Here is a 22,377-nt window from a genome sequence, read left to right as displayed (position 1 = left end):
GTAGTGAAGTCAAAGTAAAAGTTGGCAAAAATATAAATAGTAAAGTAAAGTACTTAAGTAGTACTTTAAACTATTTTTATAAAAATATTTTGGACAATATTATGTCGATTCTATGACTCCAAGTATGAATTTTTTATTTTGCTAGGTAGTTAATGTTAGCTAGCGCCAGTCGGCTGTACCTGTGCCAAAACTCCGGTATTTATCCTTTTATAGCTTGGCCTCAAAATTATTTTTAAATGGTGAAGCAGGATGTTTTCTGCACTTTTGTTTCCATATCTGATCAAAACTCTTTTTCTCGTGGCTCTCTCTCGTGTCTTTCTGAAGCAGACATATTGTGAGCAATATGTTTGGAACATCGAATTGTATTAAAATCTCAGAATTGAATCGCAATACATATAGAATTGTTATCAATCGTGATACAAATATAATTGCAATACATATCGTATCGGCACCTGAGTATCGTGATAACATCCTATTGTTAGGTCCCTGGCAATTCCTAGCCCTTATGTTTGGTGTAATATGAATTTATCTCTTGATAACCAGGCCCATAATTCTGGGATCAGAGGAAATATGACTTTTAGTGAACTCTTGTGGTCGAAGATATTGTCTCAATCGGCAGCAGCACTAAAGTCATGCAAATGTGTTGGGACCTATTAAGAGCAGTGTCAGATCCCTTTGATCATTGATCATTTCTGATTGCTCTCGTGCTCTTCCTCCTCGTAACGTGAAGTGATAGATGATCACTTCTGGCTCAATAGTTAATGTATACTATTAGTTCTGTATTTAAAAATGATAATGTAATTGATTCACAAATTGATTTATTGATGTTGATTCAAGTGTTTTGCAAATTAATCACACTAAAGAAATTCATGTACTATATTTTATGAGCTGTTGTGTGATTAACTAATGATATGAATTAATCAACTTTAATAGGAAGTTGTTTGGCTAATTTGTCACTTTGTTGGAGCAGGAATGAATCGAGGGGCTTTTGACTTACAACTCACAACTACAAGAACTACAATGCTGTTTTGGAGACCTTGTGTAGTTCACTATACACATTATAAGCGACGATAAAGATGAGTAAGCAAACTCACGGCACATGGGCAGAGAGAGTAGACTTTGAAAACTTGACGTGCATTGACTAACATTATAAACGTATGTTTCTGTTGTTGGACCACGTTCACCTAACGATTGAACTCCCTTGACTTCCTACTCTGTTTTCCTCCTTCCAATTCTTGGCAAAATCCCGAAAAGAAGCACTTTATATTGTCACCTTTTTCTTGGCTTTGAGTAAATAGTGCAATTGTTTTGCACCCCAGAGATCCAGTTAAGTAGTTCATTAGTGGGTATCTCAAGTCTTTAAAGTATTGATCCCACCCAGTCAATGGAAAAATAACAACCCGGTTATAAGCTAGTTGTCCATAGCGATGGCAATATAAATTATTTAAAAAGGGCAGATTCGCTGTGGCTATGGAGCCATCAATCATAAGATACGGCAATGACAAAAAAGCTGCTGCTTCAGAGAGCCTCTTATCTGGACAGAGAACAATTCTATCAGGCAGGTGACTGTGAGGAAGCAGGATGACCTGATGTCACTCACATTGTGGCTCCTGCCTTTCAACGCTGGGGTCCTCCTCTCAACCACACCATGGAATGGGTAAATGGATTCTGTTTACCGTTGGCATCCCTACCGAGTGCACACTTCAATTTGTCTAACAATAAAAGGGGACAGAGTAGTGGGATTTTCATCCATAGAATGTATGAATTTTTTATTGAATGCGTGAATTGAGTTGCAAGTGTATGGCACTATTTTTATTTATAAATTGAATTGAGAGATTCCGTTGAACAGTGACTGGTCCTTGGCCACCTCATATGTCCGTGAGGCGAGAGATGACAATATCTTGCATTCAAGTGGCTGCTATTTCTATTCCACAGCTGATACCAATAGTTACAATTGTTTGGGGGCCTATTTTATGCCTTTTCCTATACATATGTATTCCATGATATCAAAACCATGACATTGAATACCCATAAAGTACAGTATATATTTATGATGTTAGATATATTTTGATAGATTTATCTTTAACATTTCTATCCATCTTTCATTTCGCACACAACAAGTATGATTTAGTTAGTGAGCAGAAGTGTCTGGCCAGTGCTTAGTTCCCTAGGCAGTAGATTCTCCGAGGCTTTGATTCTCTCTAGAGTCCTGCTCTGCTCACTGTGGACATAGGGGATTGTGATTGACTCATTTACGCGGTAGTAATCCACAGTAATAATGCATGTCCTTTGTCAAGTATGGCTTAAAATAACAAAGAGAGGTGTACCTTGTGAGTTCTTGTACCTGAAAGTGCCCCATTAGAACAACATAACAGCATCGCAAATGAAGTCATATGAAACGTGTCAACATATCCTTTAAAAAAAATACTTAAGAGTGGTAGAAGTGTCTTTGAGTTTCAAAACGCAACTTTGATTAATAATTGATTCAATAAATCCTTGGAACACATCAAAGCCAGGAAGAGGAGGCACCGGTGCTCCTGTGGACTGTCGGCCGGGCAGTCAAACCTGACTTTGTTGTTTCAAATGTTTCCCCAGATCTAGAGCTTCCCCCTGCCTGCCTAACTCACCGAGCTGTGATGCCAGGGCCTGACAAAGTGCTGGCAATCTCTTAATGAAATGAGACATGCAGGGATATGAATGGCCACATCTGAGGGGTAATTGCTGCATTGCAGGAGCCTCCTACCTCGTTCCATTTAGTCTATTAGCAATTTATGGCTGGTCTCCCTCCGCTCCGCACAGGAGGGGTTTGATCTAAACTCCCAGGAGCTTTTAGGTGTGCTCAGGAGCCATTATAAATGCCTTGAAATATGGGCGAGAACCCATTTCACTTACCACTCTTTTTATTCTCTTTGGGTAGTCATTAATTTATTGTCGCGGTAGAAAGGTGAGCATCACATTTTATCTAATTAAAGTTAATAGGCTTATGATACGACTGTACCTGTGCAGCGTTGCTTTATGTTGAGTTGTGCCGTTAGGAGACTGTTTGTCTTGGAGCCGGTTCGCTGTGCTTCGTCTCTTACCCAGATCATGGTAGGATGAACAAGCAACAAGCCTTTGAATACTGTGAGCCAGTGCACAGTGGATCTATCACTGTAATGATTTTTTTTTTAAATAGCACCTTCATGCTTTTTTATTATCATTCTGTATCAGACAACATACTGGAAAACTACACTTTCAACAATTTGAACCTAATCCCTAACACTGACGTAAAAAGAAAAATGTACTGTATCTGTTAGTAATTATATCAAGTACTGACAGAGACAGTGGTGTGAGGCGTGTGGCTGGTGGCTGCATGGTCAAAGAGCTCTGCTTTGTGGGGACCCTGGCTGTAGGTGGAGGTGTTGTTTGTTTGTGGTATCAGAGGACCTGGATCTCTAATGAATCCTGTCGGCCCCCCAACCGTTTGGGATGGGGATCTGTGTGTGTTGCGGTGGGGGCTATGAGGGGCTTTGACTGGTGCTTGGCTGGACACTGCCTTCCCGGACGCAGGGATGTAGCTGATAACTCAATGTGATGGCTTCCTGCCGCTCCGGCCTCGTGGCTCCCGGCGCTCCAACTGCACGCCACGACCATGTGGACATGTTAGTTGAGAACTGGAAATATTCTGGAACTACTGCATTGTCGGCAGGTAGCCTAGTGGTTAGAGTGTTGGGCTAGTAACTGAAAGGTTGCTGGATTGAATCCCGTCGTTCTGCCCTGAACAAGGCTGTTAACCCACTGTTCCCTGGTAGGTCGTCATTGTAAATAAGAATTTCTTCTTAACTGACTTGCCTAGTTGAATAAAGGTTAAAAATAATAATTGTCTGATGTGTAGGAAATAGTCTGTACTGTTGCAATGTTTTTGTACTGCAGTGTTCTTTGCATTAGGTGCGAAGGCACTACACAGTAGTTTGGGATATGAGGAGGTTATGATACTTTAAAATAATCCCCGGAAGATCTCATTGTTATGAGAGCATCAATAGCATCTTCTGGAGAGGATCGTCGTTGCAGCATAAGGCTAAATACACTACTGTACAATCTCTTTGTTGCAACCTGACATTTGTACTAAGGATGCATTATCGTTTTAAAAGCTGCAGCACAAAAGTGTCGAAGGAGTGTCGAGGAGAGAGATTTTGAGATGGGGCTGAGCAGTAGAGAACGAGGAGGGAAAATGCCAGTGTTCTAACTATAGTCTCTGGGCTGATCCTTCCTCCTATTGTGCAGAGCTTGGAGAGCCCAGTGAGTGACAGGGCTGTGCTGTGGACCTCTCTGTTGCACCTCACTCCACGGGGGAGCCTGAAGCACCAGGTTTGTAGGAGTGGCCCCCACTGGGAGGTCCCAGCCAGAGCCTTTCCTCCCCTGGCTGACCTCTGACACACCGAGTTTGTGCTAGGTCGCCAAAAGAGATAATGGTGGGGATTCCTCCCCAATGAAGCAGCGGGCTGTAATTGGTGTGGCAGAGACGTCAGCATCAATATGTAGCTCTGCGAGCCACTCCGCTGGTCCCTTTGTAGTCTGCCGTAAGCACCTCATCCAGATAACTTCCGAGAGCGCCATCCAAACCCCTGAAAACTGTCCCTAGTCAATTAAATATACCCTATCTGCTCCCTGTTTTGTGTAAATAATCTCCTGTAGACACCCAACATGTGTAGTTATCTTCCCCGGGCACATTCAGGGTGATTTCTTAATGCTGCTGCGCTCCCTATATCTGCAGAATGGAGAACGCCAGCCATATCTTCCCCTACAGAGGACTGTTTACAGAGGGAATAGGGTAACAGTATTGATTTTCATATTTGTATGAATGTTTCCTATCTTCCACTATATAGCCATATCTCAGGTCCCATACTGCATATTGATATAGTAATCACATCCCTGTATGTATTCTGGCCCGTCCCAGGACACCATTACTAATTTGGGGAAAGTAGTGTGAATGTGATCCGGTGTGAGGCAAATCCCGAGCCCTGCACAGTGATGCCTTTCCTCCCTGTACCAATGTCAACAAGTTTGGTTAGAGGACAATCATTCGGCGGAGGCATGTATTGTTATATGATGTTATTGGAATACAGTTCCGAGGACAATATGTAGCTAAGGCACTGTATTACCCTAAAACTTCAATTAGTGGGAACAGGTGATTATTTGCTGAAATGTGTGTTGTGGCTGTTTGAGACTGCATATATGTGAAGTTTTACGGTACACTCAAAGTGTTCGGAGCTCATTGAGCAGAGGGGCAGAGCAATTACATGTAAAGAAATAGAATATGAGGACTGAGTACTAGGTCTAATAATGATAATCTACATTTCCTTCAGACCATTCTAATGGGGCACGGCTTCCAGCATTTTGGCTGGGGATTTCAAATCAAAATTAAATGTTATTTGTTACATGCTTCGGAAACAAAATAATAGAAAAGTAATAACACGAGGAATACTACTACAATGATTTACAGGAACTCGTTACTAATGATGAAGTCATCCATGATTCACCAAATTATATTTTGAATAAGGAAGAATAATATTTTAAGCATGTTTTCTTTTCAGTTTCCTCCATTTCCACTGAATGATGTTAACTGTAAGGATGTATTGTAAGGAAAAGCAGCCAACAAGGGCTCAGCATATGTGGAAACTCATTCAAGATTGTGGGAAAAGCATTCCAGGTGAAGCTGGTTGAGAGAATGCAAGAGCGTGCAACGCTGTCATCAATGCAAAGCGTGGCTATTTGAAGAATCTCAAATATAAAATATATTTCGATTTGTTTAACACTTTTTTGGTTACTACATGATTCCATATGTGTTATTTCATCGTTTTGATGTCTTCACTATTATTATACAATGTAGAAAATAGTAAAAATAAAGAAAAACCCTGGAATGAGTAGGTGTTCTAAAACTTCTGACCGGTAGTGTACTTGGTATTCATATCTAAAAAAAAATACGTATTAACTTATCGCAACCAATTTCAATAGAAAGTTTGCAAAAATAGATAAGATTCTGCAACCATGGAGAGGTAAGTTCTTGTCTATTTATGGAAAAATCACATGGATGAATTCTTTGGTCCTATCACAGTTTACTTACTTACTAATGGCGCTGCCTACTCTTACTAATGGCACTGCCTATTTCACTTTATTTGGAATGCTAAGCCAGACAAAATTAAACGTGCCTATTTATATAAGGAATATGAGTTTGGGAGCTAAAATGATTAAATATTAATGCATGAAACACCTCACTAAAAGCTTCACTCATACACACAGTAAGTTATACTTAAATCCAAACTGCTTCTCAGTAGGTTATTAAGAAAGGCTCATCCTTTGTTCAAAAATTGCCTTTTTGCCTTCATACAGATTACACCTTCTCATTTCCAACTGATTGAAAATGAAACTTTGTTTAAAATATCGCACTTTCTTAAACAAGCCATACAAAGCTGGTCACAATTAAAACGTTATTCTCCAGAAAAGATAGAACAAATATTACAACAAATATTATGGTTAAACTCAAATATACTGATGAATAAAAAAACTTTATTTCTGATTAAAAAATATATATATTTATGAATGATATTATGATTAGAAATGGGGGAGTTATGTCACATATGCAGCTATTGAAAATATATGGGAATGTCTATTCAATCCAAACTTACAACCAACTGAGTGCAGCATTACTGCAAAAATGGAGGAGGCAAGTGGAAGAGGGAGAAAGTAGAGAACTTCTTTGTCTGCCATATATAAAAGATACAAATTAGCTGAAAAGGATTGGCATAAATAGAAAAATATACTAGTTTCATTTGAGGAGAAAAATGTTGACAGTTGTGCCATACAGGTTGAAAAATGAATTGGGAAGAGATTTTCAATGTACTGATTCCTTGGCACATGGACTCCATTTTGTTGCTCCCAGCCTATAGACAGAGACTAAAACAGGTAGCTCCCGCTCTCAGGTCTGTTCAACACTGGTCCGACCAATCTGATTCCACGCTTCAAGATTGCTTCGATCACGTGGATTGGGATATGTTCCGCACTGCGTCAAACAACAACATTGACGAATACGCTGATTCGGTGAGCGAGTTTATTAGCAAGTGCATAGGCGATGTCGTACCCACAGCAACTATTAAAACATTCCCAACCAGAAACTGTGGATTGATGGCAGTATTTGTGCTAGCCACTGCTTTTAACCAGGGCAAGGTGACCGGAAACATGACCGAATACAAACAGTGTAGCTATTCCCTCCGCAAGGCAATCAAACTAGCTAAGCGTCAGTATAGAGACAAAGTAGAGTCGCAATTCAACGGCTCAGACACAAGAGGTATGTGGCAGGGTCTACTGTCAATCACGTATTACAAAAAGAAAACCAGCCCCGTCGCGAACCAGGATGTCTTGCTGCCAGACAGACTTAACAACTTCTTTGCTCGAATTGAGGACAATACAGTGCCACTGACATGGCCCGCTACCAAAACCTGTGGACTCTCCTTCACTGCAGCCGACGTGAGTAAAACATTTAAATGTGTTAACCCTCGCAAGGCTGCAGGCCCAGACGGCATCCCCAGCCGCATCCTCAGAGTATACGCAGACCAGCTGGCTGGTGTGTTTACGGACATATTCAATCAATCCTTATCCCAGTCTGCTGTTCCCACATGCTTCAAGAGGGCCACCATTGTTCCTGTTCCCAAGAAAGATAAGGTAACTGAGCTAAACGACTACCGCCCCGTAGCACTCACTTCCGTCATCATGAAGTGCTTTGAGAGACTAGTCAAGGACCATATCACCTCCACCCTACCTGACACCCTAGACCCACTCCAATTTGCTTACCTCCCCAATAGGTCCACAGACGACGCAATCGCAACCACACTGCACACTGCCCTAACCCATCTGGACAAGAGGAATACCTATGTGAGAATGCTGTTCATCGACTACAGCTCAGCATTTAACACCATAGTACCCTCCAAACTCGTCATCAAGCTCGAGACCTGGGTCTCGACCCCGCCCTGTGCAACTGGGTACTGGACTTCCTGACGGGCCACCCCCAGGTGGTGAGGGTAGGTAACAACATCTCCACTCCGCTGATCCTCAACACTGGGGCCCCACAAGGGTGCTTTCTGAGCCCTCTCCTGTACTCCCTGTTCACCCATGACTGCGTGGCCATGCACGCCTCCAACTCAATCATCAAGTTTGCAGACGACACTACAGTGGTAGGCTTGATTACCAACAACGACGAGACGGCCTACAGGGAGGAGGTGAGGGCCCCCGGAGTGTGGTGTCAGGAAAATAACCTCACACTCAACGTTAACAAAACAAAGGAGATGATCGTGGACTTCAGGAAACAGCAGAGGGAGCACCCCCCTATCCACATCGACGGGACAGTAGTGGAGAGGGTAGTAAGTTTTAAGTTCCTCGGCGTACACATCACGGACAAACTGAATTGGTCCACCCACACAGACAGTGTGGTGAAGAAGGCGCAGCAGCGCCTCTTCAACCTCAGGAGGCTGAAGAAATCCGGCTTGTCACCAAAAGCACTCACAAACTTTTACAGATGCACAATCGAGAGCATCCTGTCGGGCTGTATCACCGCCTGGTACGGCAACTGCTCCGCCCACAACCGGAAGGCTCTCCAGAGGGTAGTGAGGTCTGCACAACGCATCACCGGGGGCAAACTACCTGCCCTCCAGGACACCTACACCACCCGATGTCACAGGAAGGCCATAAAGATCATCAAGGACAACAACCACCCGAACCACTGCCTGATCACCCCGCTATCATCCAGAAGGCGAGGTCAGTACAGGTGCATCAAAGCAGGGACCGAGAGACTGAAAAACAGCTTCTATCTCAAGGCCATCAGACTGTTAAACAGCCACCACTAACATTGAGTGGCTGCTGCCAACATACTGACTCAACTCCAGACACTTTAATAATGAAAAAATGTATGTAAAAATGTATCACTAGCCACTTTAAACAATGCCACTTAATATAATGTTTACATACCCTACATTACTCATCTCATATGTATATACTGTACTCGATACCATCTACTGCATCTTGCCTATGCTGTTCTGTACCATCACTCATTCATATATTTTTATGTACATATTCTTCATCCCTTTACACTTGTGTGTATAAGGTAGCTGTTGTGAAATTGTTAGGTTAGATTACTCGTTGGTTATTACTGCATTGTCGGAACTAGAAGCACAAGCATTTCGCTACACTCGCATTAACATCTGCTTAACCATGTGTATGTGAGAAATAACATTTGATTTGATTTGGTATATGAACGGATATAAAAAACAACACTTGATTCAACACTTCGAGTTTTTAAAAATTGTTATTAAAAATTATTGTAACCAACAGAATGATATATATGGGGCATACAACAATCTCAGCTCTATAGATTTTGCTGCAAAGAGCCCTAATCTGTTACGGCTTTCATATTCCTCCTCCTCGGACGAGGAGAGGCGAGAAGGATCGGACCAATACGCGGAGTGGTTAGTGTCCATAATTTATTAGCATCGAACTGAACACTATATGAAGCAAGATAACAAATAGAAAATCAAACCGACAAACAGTCCCGTGTGGAACAACGACTACACAGAAGACAAACACCCACAAAACACACGTGAAACCCAGGCTGCCTAAGTATGATTCTCAATCAGGGACAACGATTGACAGCTGTCTCTGATTGAGAATCATACCCGGCCGAACACAAACATCCCAACATAGAAAATCAAACATAGACAAACCCACCCAACTCACGCCCTGACCAACTAAATAAATACAAGAAAAAGGAAAACAGGTCAGGAACGTGACATAATCATTAGATCTTTTATTATGGTATTACCCCTATGTACAGTAGCTTTTCATACTCAATCAATCAATAATATAATAATACTCGTAAGAAAGGATTTAATCTTTAGCTCACAATCTGTGTTTACTATGGGATTAGAAAGGCTCAAAATTCATGTAAAACATCACAGCACAATTGAAAATATATATGGCACATGGAAACCAAACAAGGGTGGTCTATGGTAATAGGTGAGATGGGCTGAGAGTGGCTGAGGGGAGTGATTAAAGAGCTCATGTTCAGTAATTCATTGTTGTTATGTGATTGCTGTATATAAAAGTACCATGTATGTTAAATGTATATGCAAAATGTACAAGTAAATTGTGATATGTAAAATGTATGTATATATAGCCAAAAAGCTGTAAAAACAAAAATATATATTTGTATCCTCTGAAGAGGGGGGTGGTTGATGGGTAAAAAAAACAAGGACTAAATACACAATGAGTAACGATAACTTGGCTGTCTATATACACCGGGCACCAGTACCGAGAAAGCTGTGCAGGGTTACGAGGTAATCGAGATAGATATGTACATATAGGTTAGATCATACACAGTAGCAGCAGCGTATGTGATGTGTTAATAGACTTAGTGCTAAAAGGGTCAATGTAGATAGTCCGGGTATCTATTGGTTAACTATTTAACTATCTATTTAGCAGTCTTATGGCTTGGGGGTAGAAGCTGTTTAGGGTTCTGTTGGTTCCAGTCTTAGTGCATTGGTACCACTTGCCGTTTGGTAGCAGAGAGAACAGTCTATGACTTGGATGGCTGGAGTTTAGAAAATTTGTAGGGCCTTCCTCTGACACCGTATAGAGGTTCTGGGTGGCAGGAAGCTCGGCCCCAGTGATGTACGGGGCAATACGCACTACTCTCTGTAGTGCCTTACGGTCGGATGCCAAGCAGTTGCCATGCCAAGCGGTGATGCAGCCAGTCAAGATGCTCTCAATGGTGCAGCTGTAGAACTTTTCGAGGATCTGAAGGCCCATGACGAATCTTTTCGGCCTGCTGAGGGCGAAGAGGCGTTTTCGTGCCTTCTTCAGAGCTGTGTTGATGTGTACGGACCGTGATAATTCCTTAGTGATGTAGACACCAAGGAACTTGACGCTCTCAACCCGCTCCACTACAGCCCCGTCGATGTGGATGGGGGCATGCTCGGCCCTCCGTTTCCTGTAGTCCACGATCAGCTCCTTTGATTAATATGCCCGGTTTTATTCAAAGAAAGGAATGAAGCACGGGGATACATCTCAGAGGTAAATGTAATAATGTTTGCTCACATTGTCCAGACCACCTGTTCCACATTTGGTCCGAGATGCTAAAAGTTGTGTGGGTTTGAAAAGTAATGTGGTCCAGCATTTGGAGCCGGAAGTATTCTATTGGAGAATGCTCTAAAGCAATTCGTTATTTATGCTTAAATATTCCAACATAACAGTTGTGATTGTTTCACAAGAGAAAGGAAAGGGATAGGATGAAATAAACCATCTGTCTCTTTCCAAACAGAGTTTTGATCCTGATGCATGCAAATCTATCAAAGGGGGAAGCGACAGAAAGCACACACAGGGTTAATCTGCTATGACTGTTGTAATTTCCATGATATGCCAGTTGAATAAAGAATTATGGTGGAATGAACCATGCTGTTTGTCCAAATTATGATTTTTCCACCCTGAATTCCATCATGAATTACGGACCTTTTGTTAGCATGCAAAATGTCCATAAACAAAAGCAAACAAGATTTCAGGGTTTATTCTTGAAATAATTCATTGGTGAAGGAAGATGCAGAATGAATATGTTGCATTAATGTTTGCTTTCTCTTATAAATAGATAATTGAAGCTCTGCCAGGTGCCAATGAAGGTTAATAAAGTAAAAAGCACATTAGGGACTCTGAGTTGTGAGATTGAAAAATCTCACCTTTCCGTAAGAAATGTTTAAGAATTTCAAAGCCATGAAGAGGCGTATGAGTTGTGAATTTACAGTGAATTAAAGTCAAGTCCCCCTGCATATATATATGGAGGTGGGATATTCATCACATTCTCATCATTCAGCAAACCCACTGGCAAACATTGACAAGCTTTCCCCATGGCCCGCCTCATAATTAGACAGACTCAGTCAGAAAGTGAATTTGCTGCACATAAAGCCTGTTGATTAAACTGAATCATATATTTTGAAAAGTATTATGCATAAACACAGATATGAGCGATAGATAAAGGATATTGATCCATTCAATGGTAAAGGGTGGCTGTCATCCCACCTATAGAAATGAATGGTCTTTGTCTACAGAAATGTAGCTATGGCACAGCCTCATTGAACTCCAGTCCATACAGTAGATTAAAAATACATTATGTTTCTTGAAGTAGCTTAACACTTTCAGATAAGAAAGGAAGGCTGGTGTAGACGCCTGCTAGTTGTGACAGTCAAATGCGCCCTGTAGTTTGTGTCAATTCCATTCACATGACTTTACTTCTAAAATGATGAGTTGCATTATGAATGAACAGCCTCATATCCCCACCTATTATGGCATTAAGGTAAAAGTACACTAAACCTACACTTCTGACTGGAGTTTAAAGACACAATCCCTCACCCAATTAACTTCAAGCACTTCCTCTCCCCTCGGAAGACATTTTATAAAGGCAACTGTGTCACAGCCAAATTAATCCCCCTTGTGATTGGCTGGATCACGGTCTCCGTGACAGCTATGACAAATACGTGGATTGGCTTCTTCTTAACCTCCCTTCACAGTTTGGAAACAGAAGTTGGTATTTCTGTTGAAATGCAGAGTGGTGCGATACACTGCCTCACCTTGTCTCCCACTTCCCATTTCAATGTTTATCAAAATGTCCAGGAATGTGTCAGAAATGCGTTGAATGTCTGGAAATATAATGGGTGCAAAATGTCAGGAGAAACAGGCAGTGTGTTACCAGGAAAGATGCCATTTTCATCAACGTTTAATTGATGTAATCCTTAGTCTAGAATACATTAACACAATGCATATTTGGACTGAATATGACACTGAAATAAGAAAAAGCAATCAATTCACCGACAGCGTATTTGGTAGGAACCGCTGATAAGAAATGTCATTTAGATAGTGTTCTGATGATACATCATAGACGATGAATCAACTGAATTATTTGTTGAGTGAGTTGTTTGTGAATGGTGACATTGGTTCACGAAGCCTAAAAATGCAATTATACACTCTTAGATCTAACCACAACCAAAGAAAGAGCTTAAGTTGTCGATAACTAAGAACCTACCGTGGATTGTATGGTAGCCATAATTGTTTTCATATTGCTATTCATTAGTGCACACGTGGGTGATTAAGTCACATGTCAGCGATGAGCAGCCGGGTGAACTGGTCCTGATATGTCAGGCCAGAACAGGAGGAAGGAGTGAGAGGGGAAGCAGTGGTGGAGGGAACCACCGTCTTCACCCTAGCCACAGCCACCACACAGCCACCACACAGCCACACACGCCTCCCAGTCAGGTTTGCGGGCAACCATCTTTAAATGCTTGAGCTGCTCCGCTATGCAGCCACGACAAGAGTCCCAATTCTCTGCCTTTATTTACACACCATCACCCCTGCTCCACATCACATCAGAGAGGCGTGGTTGCTGCTGACCCCAGGGTAGGGCTGTCTCCAATGATCCAAGTTCATCCTGCTGGGACACCAACACACAATGCCACCACCGCCAAAGACATTTCATGCCACCAAACAAATGGACAGGTCAAAATATAAATCTAAAGCAAATGTAGGCAAATGTTTTCACTGAAGGAATTGAACATACATTTTAAGATAAGGTCTGAAATACAGTTTAACATGTATATTGCGTTCAAAACTGCTAGGCCCATTCTTCACCACAAATAATACTATGAATTCACTGAAATCCCTGGTTATATTAGCTTTACTGAAATCCCTTTTCTTTTTGTTAAATCATGGATTTGAGAGCCCGTATGGCTAGGTAATACTTATCCCATCGTCTGTCTTAGTGTGGTAATGCTCTCTTAGTGTCCGTCTTCGTGTTGAGCACTTTGTCACAACAGCACCACATCCCATGTTCTGCCTGCAAAGCAATTGTATTACCACGCCAAAAAGCTCCCTGAAAGTGTCATGTAAATACCAAACCATGGTTTAAGTAATAGGCTATAAAGTGATCTTTAAGTGGAGTTTTAAGCACCCCCCTAATGGCTGTGCCTGCCTTTTACCTGGCCACGTGGCTCTCCCTGAGTGGTGATTATGAGTCATGGGTGAAGAGGTCTTGTGTGTAGGTCAGCCTGTAAGCCTCACTTCCAGCTGCCAATCTTTACTTTGCAGGAGACTCCCGATGCCTTGTTCCTTATCTTGTACGCTGTCATACTCCAGGTGGTATCTGGGAAATTATGTCTACAAAACACTTCTTTTCCCCACTATTTAATACCTCCAGATATCCAAACCCATTCTGCTGGGATTCTCACAATGGAGAATGGTGTTTTACAGAGAGAACCAAAATCACTCAAATTTAGAGACATGATGGCGTCACGGTATATTCAGCTGGAATGATATTCTGACAAGTACGAAAATAGAAAGTAAAAGTTCCCGTTTGGTTGATTCATGTTGGGTTGATTTTTAAAAGAAGTGGCTGTTAGCTAGATCCTAAAACCTGGCCTAAATGTTTGGTTTTTTACATTACATGAGGACACTCATGCATGGTGCTTTTTGAATGTGGTATTATGTGAGAGGTCAGGGGGCGGGGTGTCAGGAAGTACTGTTCATTTCACAGGGTTAGGGAACAGCAGATTCACAGGGAATACAGATCACTTAGCACAAGCCGGCAACCGCCCTGAAGTTGGATAGCTTTCTCCACATTTGTTAACCACATTCTTGGGCCCGCTGAACCGTTGAGACTGCAGAGGTGAACATGCAGTCCCCGAAGGACCGTCTTCGCCTGTTGCCATAAAGCAGTGAAACAATGATTCAGTCTCACCAGGGTTTGTGTGTGTGTGTGTGTGTGTGTGTGTGTGTGTGTGTGTGTGTGTGTGTGTGTGTGTGTGTGTGTGTGTGTGTGTGTGTGTGTGTGTGTGTGTGTGTGTGTGTGTGTGTGTGTGTGTGTGTGTGTTTGAGAGAGAGAGAGAGAGAGAGAGAGAGAGAGAGAGAGAGAGAGAGAGAGAGAGAGAGAGAGAGAGAGAGAGAGAGAGAGAGAGTGTCTGTGTTCTGGCTGTCTGATCAGCCCTGAGGTCCAGGAGCCTTGAGGCCTCATGATCAAAGTGCTGCCATCTGAACTCTGCCATTCCCAATCTGAACAACCAATCTCTCCCTTCACCAGGCCCAGACAGGAGACTGATGGCTTTTACATCGACTCTACATTTACCAGTGTACTCTATGTACAGCAGTCTATCTTTGATAATATGTTTATCTAGAGGAAAATGAACATATTTTTCAAAAATAATCCTTCCTAATATAAGAATTAATTGGGTCTAATGCTTAGAATGCAAATCATGTATTACATTTTCTCCCTAAAAGGAGCAACAGTAGACACTGACTTAACTTCTTGCCACTATAGGGGGTGCTGTTTCGCATTAGCATAATTTGCTCTACAGATTAAACTGCCTAGTACTCAATTCTTGCTCGTACAATATGCATATTATTGTTATTATTGGATAGAAAACACTCTCTAGTTTCTATAGCCGTTTGAATTATGTCTCTGAGTGGAACAGAACTCATTCTACAGCACTTTTCCTGATAGGGAGTGAGATTTCAGAAATTTTGGCCTCTGGTCCCAGGTCAGTTTTAAAGTCCCTGTAAATCCTATGAGGATACAAACACTGCCCACGCCTTCCTCTAGATGTCAGTAAGTGGTGACAATTTGAATGGAGTCGATTGCGCAATCAGGGCCTGTATAAAAGGCCAAAGACCGGATGTACCGTTCTTTTGCTCCCTGCGCCTGACGCACGATGGACGTCGGACCTGCTCTCTTTCCAAGCTGTTTTTTAGCCAGTAATATATCGCCGGTCATGTTTTTACTCGTTATAGGTGTTAAAAACATCATAAGGTAGTTAATTTAAACCGTTTTATAGCAATTTATATCCGTTTAGTGCGATTTTGAGGCATTTCTATGTGATGCACTTTGAAGCGCCGGGCACGTTTCGGGGTCCCGGTCGAACGTTAGTGGGCATTTCGACGGACAAGAGGACATCTTTCGACCAAAAGAAGATTAGACCCAAGAAAGGATACATTGCCCAAGATTCTGATGGAAGATCACCTCATAGTAAGAAATATTTAAGATGATAAATCGTTGTTCTGTCGAAAAATGTTAAACGCATATTCCGCCATTTTTTTTGGTATAGCTTCGCTTGGCGAACCCTGTATTGCACAGTAAGGATAATTTTAGAAATGTAATTCAGCGATTGCATTAAGAACTAATTTGTCTTTCGATAGCTGTCCAACTTATATTTTTTTAGTCAAGTTTATGAATAGTTATTCATGAGACAAGATCACTGTGAAAGATGGCGCCCGACATTTTCAGGCTAGTTTTGCTAGTATTGTCATTGTATAACCACGTTTTTTTGTGGCTAAATATGCACATTTTCGAACAAACTCTATATGTATGTTGTAATATGATGTTACAGGAGTGTCATCGGAAGAATTCTGAGAAGGTTAGTGAAAAAATTAATATATTTTGGCGATGATAACGATATCGCTCTCTTTGGCTTGAATCAATGCTCGGGTAACGTTTGCATATGTGGTATGCTAATATAACGATGTATTGTGTTTTCGCTGTAAAACACTTAGAAAATCTGAAATATTGTCTGAATTCACAAGATCTGTGTCTTTCCATTGCTGTGAGCTGTGTATTTTTAAGAAATGTTTTATGATTAGTAATTAGGTAATACACGTTGCTCTCTGTATTTATTCTAGTCGAGTTGTGATGGTGGGTGCAATTGTAAACTATGATTTCTACCTGAAATATGCACATTTTTCTAACAAAACCTATCCTATACAATAAATATGTTATCAGACTGTCATCTGATGAGGTTTTTTCTTGGTTAGTGGCTATCAATATCTTTATTTGGCCGAATTGGTGATAGCACCTGATGGAGTAAGAAACTGATGGAGTTAGAAAAGTGGTGTCTTTTGCTAACGTGGTTAGCTAATAGATTTACATATTTTGTCTTCCCTGTAAAACATTTTAAAAATCTGAAATGGTGGCTTTATTCACAAGATCTGTATCTTTCATTTGGTGTCTTGGACTTGTGATTTAATGATATTTAGATGCTACTATTTAATTGTGACGCTATGCTAGCGATGCTAATCAGTGTGGGGGGGGGTGGGGGGTGATCCCGGATCCGGGGTTGAGAGGCGGTAAAAGTTAAGCCTCTAGATAAATTGTAGTGAAACCACGTATTATTTGCCCAACAAACTAAAAGGAATTGAACGATTGTCGACAATCCTGATAATCACACTGTTCTCCTGAGCTTTTAATTTGATTAAGTGTGCGAAAATAGAGGGCAGAGAACCTCTTGACGGATTACATCACAAACACTGTCTCCTAATTGGAGCTGTAAATTTACATATGGATTCCCGTTTAATGTCTAACCAGCCTTTAATCCATCCAGACTCTATTGTCTGCTGCAGTTTGAAACTCCAGCATCTGTCACATGATGCATGATAATTCCAAAATGCGTTTTGGCCCCTCTGATAAAATGGTGGCAATTATTGAGGCTTTCAAACTGCAAGCATTTTAGTCACAGTGGACAAAATATCATTTCTGTTTCAGCGAGGAAAATCAAACTCCTTTGTGTGTTTTAGGGCTTTGGGCTGCGTGGACTCACACTGGCTAGATTAACTAAAGACTATCACCGTGTTATCACATGTATTATCCTGTTTCCGCATAGAGAATTATCATCAGTGGTGAAATCCATCATTCTCCCCACTTGGACTAGAAGGAGTAGGATAAAAATCATCAATTAATACATTAGACATGATGTTAGATAAAAAAAGTACATCTGTTTAAGCCAGCTGTGCTTTGTGGCTGTGTTTGATGGTTCGAATATTGCCTACAGCCAAACCTACTTGACACCCAACCGTGTGAAGCCTATTTTAAGCGGCTCCAGCACAATGAAGATCAATACCTGTTTGAAAAAACAATCTAGATCTCACGATGTAAAGTTTCACCTCGGAAACATCTGAGGTTACGCCACAGTCAATCAATGAACTTGGATTAGGTGTTACAGGTGTATTACATGAGATTGTATGAGATTTTATAGACAGTGGGAATTTTTTATTACCTATCTCCTATCAAGTTTTCTTATTTACTATTTTCTTTTGATTTCATCTCATCCCCAACTCCTTCATTGTTTGTTTTTCAAAGCCACATTTTTCTTAATTTTTTATTTTTAACCTTAACCGAATCATTTTCACTTTTTACAGGCCGTTTCACTCTTCCAGCGCTGGATAAATGGCGATTTAATTTCCATGAAATTCTCAGATGACACAGATCTTTCTTTTGCATAAAAGCATGAAAAATGTGGCTAATATCAGCGGCATTCATCTGCTAAGTGGACATTTGCATGGGGCGAGGTGCAGGGAGAAAAGAGCCACTAGCCTCCTGCAGTGACAGCGGTGCTGGGGGATGACATCTGACAGCTGTGACAGTGCTGAAGGGGGAAGCCAGGCGACTCGCCGCGCCCCTGATCCAATTACGCCACACGGCCCCGTCAGACCCAGCAGCTTGACTCCAGCCACTCCAAAGACGGTATTGATCTCTTGTCAGGAGGACCAGTTGACTGCCTTACTATCTAGTACCACTGGACTTTCCAACCCACCTCTTCCCACCCCTCTCTCCTCACGCCCCCTCCCAACTCTCTTTCCAAGTACCCTCTTAAATGACTGGTAAAACCAGGTTATGGCATTCAGGTACAGAGAGAGAGAAGAGGTCAATGGGCTTGTGCGCTAAATACTCCCAAAGTTTGAGAGGGAGAGTGTGTGTGTGTGTGTGTGTGTGTGTGTGTGTGTGTGTGTGTGTGTGTGTGTGTGTGTGTGTGTGTGTGTGTGTGTGTGTGTGTGTGTGTGTGTGTGTGCGTGTGCGTGTGCGTGTGCGTGTGCGAGAAAGAAATCAAATCACATTTTATTTGTCACATGCTTCGTAAAATAACAGGTGTGGACTAATAGTGAAATGCTTACTTACGGGCCCTTCCCAACAATGCAGAGAGAAAGAAAATAGAAAAATAATAGAAAAATAAAACTCATAATAATAGAAGTAATAATAGATACTACAGTGAGTAACAATGTATACAAGGGGTACCAGTACCGAGTCGATGTGCAGGGGTACGAGGTAATTGAGGTAGATATGTACATATAAATGGGAATAAAGTGACATGTGATGAGTCATAAAATGTAGTGCAAAAAGGGTTAATGTCCGGATAGCTATTTGGTTAACTATTTAACTAACTATTTAGCAGTCTTATGGTTTGGGGTAAAAGCTGTTCAGGGTCCTGTTGGTTTCAGACTTGGTGCATCGTGCTGTAGCAGAGAGAACTCACACCCTGATCTGTTTCACCTGTCTTTGTAATTGTCTCCACCCCCCTCCAGGTGTCACCCACCTTCCCATGTGTACGTATACCTGTGTTCTATGTTTGTCTGTTTCCAACTCGTCTTGTTTGTCAAGTCAACCAGCGTTTTTTGTGTTAGCTCCTGCTTTTCCCCAGTCTCTCTTTTCCCTCTGCAGTCTCAACGGTTGTCCTGACCCTGAGCCCGCCCGCCTTACCACTTTGCCTGCCCCTGCCCCTGACCCTGAGCCTGCCTGCCATCCTGTACCTTTGCCCCACCTCTGGATTACCAACCTCTGCCTGACCTGTCCCTGAGCCTGCCTGCCATCCAGTACCTTTTCCCCTGTTGCTGTAATAAACATTGTTACTTCGGACAAGATCTGCATCTGGGTCTTACCTTTATCCTGATGAGAACAGTCTATGACTTAGGTGGCTGGAGTCTTTGACAATTTCTAGAGCCTTCCTCTGACACCGGCTGGTATAGACGTCCTGGATGGCAGGGAGCTTGGCCCCAGTGATGTACTGGGCCGTACACATTGCCCTCTGTAGCGCCTTGAGGTCGAATGCCAAGAAGTTGCCATATCAAGACGTGACGCAACCAGCTCTAGAACTTTTTGAAGATGAGGACCATTGCCAAATCTTTATCGCTCTATCGATGTGAATGGGTGCGTGCTCGGCCCTGCCTTTCCTGTAGTCCACGATCAGCGCCTTTGTCTTATTAACGTTGAGGGAAAGGTTGTTGTCTTGGCCTCACAATGTCAGGTCTCTGACCTCCCTATAGGCTGTCTCATCATCATCGGTGATCAGGCCTACAACCGTCATGTCATCTGCAAACTTAACGATGGTGTCGTGCGCGACCACACAGTCATGGGTGAACAAGGAGTACAGGAGGGGACTATGCATGCACCTCTGAGGGGCACCTGGGTTAAGGGTCAGCATGGAGGATGTGCTGTTGCCTACCCTCACCACATGGGGGCGTCCCATCAGGAAGTCCAGGATCCAGTTGCAGAGGGAGGTGTTCAGTCCCAGGGTCTTTAGCTTAGTGAAGAGCTTTGAGGGCACTAAGATGTTGAATGCTGAGCTGTAGTCAATGAACAGCATTCTCATGGGGGCGGCAGGTAGCCTAGTGGTTAGAGCTTTGGGCCAGTAACTGAAAGGTTGGTGGATCGAATCCCCGAGCTGACAAGGTGTGAATCTGCCCCTGAACAAGGCAGTGTTCCTAGGCCGTCATTGTAAATAAGAATATCTTCTTAACTGACTTGCCTAGTTAAATATAAAAATGTAGGTGTTCTGGGAAAGGTGGGAAAGGCCAGTGTGGAGTGCAAAAGAAACTGTGTCATCTGTCTTTCGAAGCATTTCATGGCTACAGATGTAAGTGCTCCTGGGAGATAGTCATTTAGACAGGTTACCTTAGCCTTTTTGGGACCACTATGGTGGTCTGCTTGAAACATGCAGGTATTACAGACTGGGTCAGGGAGAGGTTGAAAATATCAGTGAAGACACTTGCCAGCTGGTCAGCGCATGCTCTGAGTACGCTTCCTGGTAATCCGTCTGGCCCTGCGGCCTTGTGAATGTTAATCTGTTTATTAAAGGTCTTACTCACATCAGCTAAGGAGAGTGTGATCACACAGTCCTCCGGAACAGCTGGTGCTCTCACGCATGTTTCAGTGTTGCTTTTTTTGGGGCATTTACAGTAGCTCAACTGGTAGGCTCGCATCACTGGGCAGCTCACGGCTGGGTTTGCAATCCGTGACAGTTCGCAAGCCCTGCCATATCCGATGAGCGTCAGAGCCAGTGTAGTAGGATTCAATCTTAGTCCTGAATTGACACTTTGCATGTTTGATGGTTCGGCGGAGGGCGTAGCGTAATTTCTTATAAGCGTCCGGGTTAGTGTCCCTCTCCTTGAAAGCGGCAGCTCTAGCATCTAGCTCAGTGCGGATGTTGCCTGTAATCCATGGTTTTGACGTCGTCGATGCACTTCTGATGTGGTAAACTCCTCAATGCCATTGGATCAGTCCCGGGAACACATTCCAGTCTGTGCTAGCGAGACAGTTGTGTAGCTTAGCATCCGTGTCATTGGACAACTTCAGTACTGAACTTCCTGTTTGAGTTTTTGCTTGTAAACAGGAATCAGGAGTATGGTAATATTTGCCAAATGGAGGGTGAGGGAGAGCATTGTACGTTTTTTCACCTCTAGTTGCACAGGTGACATGCTAGTAAACATTTGGTAAAATGGATTTCAGTTTATGGCCCTATACAGCTAGTTGAGTGTGGTCTTAGTGCCAGCATCTGTTTGTGGTAGATGTAAACTCTCTTGGTAAATAGTATGGTCAACAGCTTATCATGAGGTATTCTAACTCAGGCAGGCAGAACCTCGAGACTTCCTTAATATTAGAGATTGTGCAACAACTCTTGTGATCGCTGTTCTGATGTCTAGAAGCTCTTATCGGTCATAGGAACCAATGGCAGAAACATTATCTACAAAAGAAGTTAAGATCAGAGAAGAAAAATCTGAAAAAAATACCCAAATTGTCAGGTGCCCGTAAAATGGACACTATACATTCCAGCGCCATTCCCAAGAAAAGAGAGAGAGAGAGAGATAAGGATTGTGGTGTGGTGTGCCTGTTCAGTCCAGGGGCTTATGTCTATAGGTAGTGCAGTACTCACCTCCCTCTACTCCACTAATGGTCTGAGATGATGCTGTTTCCCGCTTGTATGAAAGTGGTTGATTTGAGATGATGAAAAGGCCATTGCAATTAGTGTGCTCCAGTTAGTTTTGCCGGGTGACATCGGAGGCGCTTGAAACAGTGGCAGCTGCCAATAACTTCAGCTTACAAAGAACAGACAATTAGGCCCTGCCGGCCTGTTACCACCGTAGGTCCCAGACCTCCAGACCTTTGCACTAGCGGCAACACAAAGCATATGGAGGTCAATAGGCAATGATGCAACAGTCCAGTGCAGAGGTTAATCAAGCTAGATCCACACCACAACATCTTGTATTCAGCCCATTCATATT

The sequence above is a fragment of the Salvelinus namaycush genome, chromosome 19, assembly GCF_016432855.1.
Source record: "Salvelinus namaycush isolate Seneca chromosome 19, SaNama_1.0, whole genome shotgun sequence".
Lineage (NCBI taxonomy): Eukaryota > Metazoa > Chordata > Actinopteri > Salmoniformes > Salmonidae > Salvelinus > Salvelinus namaycush.
This window is presented reverse-complemented; position numbering follows the sequence as displayed.